At 41.8% G+C, this 1,047-nt stretch overlaps 1 pseudogene; it reads right to left on the reverse strand.

Annotated features, from left to right (window-relative positions):
* Nucleotides 1–276: 276 nt before the first annotated feature.
* Nucleotides 277–1,047, reverse strand: part of LOC102833784 — a 1,538-nt pseudogene continuing 767 nt past the window's right edge.

Raw genomic sequence — 1,047 nt, forward strand, 5'->3', positions numbered from 1 at the left:
GTAGAAAATAAGTAAGAAATATTCCAATGACTGAAAAGTACCAAATGTCAGTAATAAGCAAGACACATTCCTTTGGGGAAATGGCTGTTTTTAAAAAAAAAAAAATTCCAGTCTGTATAAGCAAGGAAATTCAGTCTTTTTTTTTTTTTCTTTCTTTATTAAAATATCATTCCACAAAATTGGAAGTGAAGAATTAAAAAAGAACAGGAGAGGAAAGGAGAGTGGGACACACACACCATTTTCAAGAAGTAGTAAAAGTATACAAATGTAAGCAGTTTAAAACAAATTAGGCTCATACTCTAAGATACCAAAGGCTAGCTGAAGAAATTTACTCTTTGCAGGAATTAGGGTTTTTATTTCTGTGTGTTGACCAGTGAAGAGGGATTCACTGCCTTGGAGAGCACCTGGTTTCTGCACCATGCTTTCATGAGGAGCGCCTCTCATTTCACCATCCAGGCCACCTCGAGGTCCTCCAGGTCCCTGCAGGCAGTTATCTCCGCAGTCCCCTTCTCTGGCGGCTTGAGTCTTCTCTTTCACATTCAGACGAACTTCACCTCTGAACACGATAGGCCGGTTACTAAGAACTTTCAGAACAGGTTCAGAGTCATCAAACACAACAAACCCAAAATTGGGTAATTTCTCACTGTTAATGTGCAGCTTCACCACATTCCCGTAATTTTGGAAGAAGTCTTTAAGCTCTGATTTATCCACTTCGTGAGGAAGGTTGCCAGTGAAGAGTTGGTGACTGTCAGAGTGTCTCACAATTTTTCTAGGTTCAATATTATCTTGCTCACCATCCTCACAAATTGGTCTAGGGCCCCTCTGTGGAGGAATATTTATTTGTTGTTCTTGCACTCTTTGATGCCTCTGAAGTCTCTGCGGTGGAATCTGAGATTCAGGCTTAGACTCTGGACAGGGCTGTGAAGTTGAAACTTTAACAACATGAGGTGGGATCCCAGTAACTGGAACAGCTCCACTGGGAGGATGCCCAAGAAAATGTCCTCAAGTCTTCCTGTGCCGTCTGAGATATGACCCAGGCACTGGGGA

The sequence above is a fragment of the Chrysochloris asiatica genome, unplaced genomic scaffold, assembly GCF_000296735.1.
Source record: "Chrysochloris asiatica unplaced genomic scaffold, ChrAsi1.0 scaffold00066, whole genome shotgun sequence".
Lineage (NCBI taxonomy): Eukaryota > Metazoa > Chordata > Mammalia > Afrosoricida > Chrysochloridae > Chrysochloris > Chrysochloris asiatica.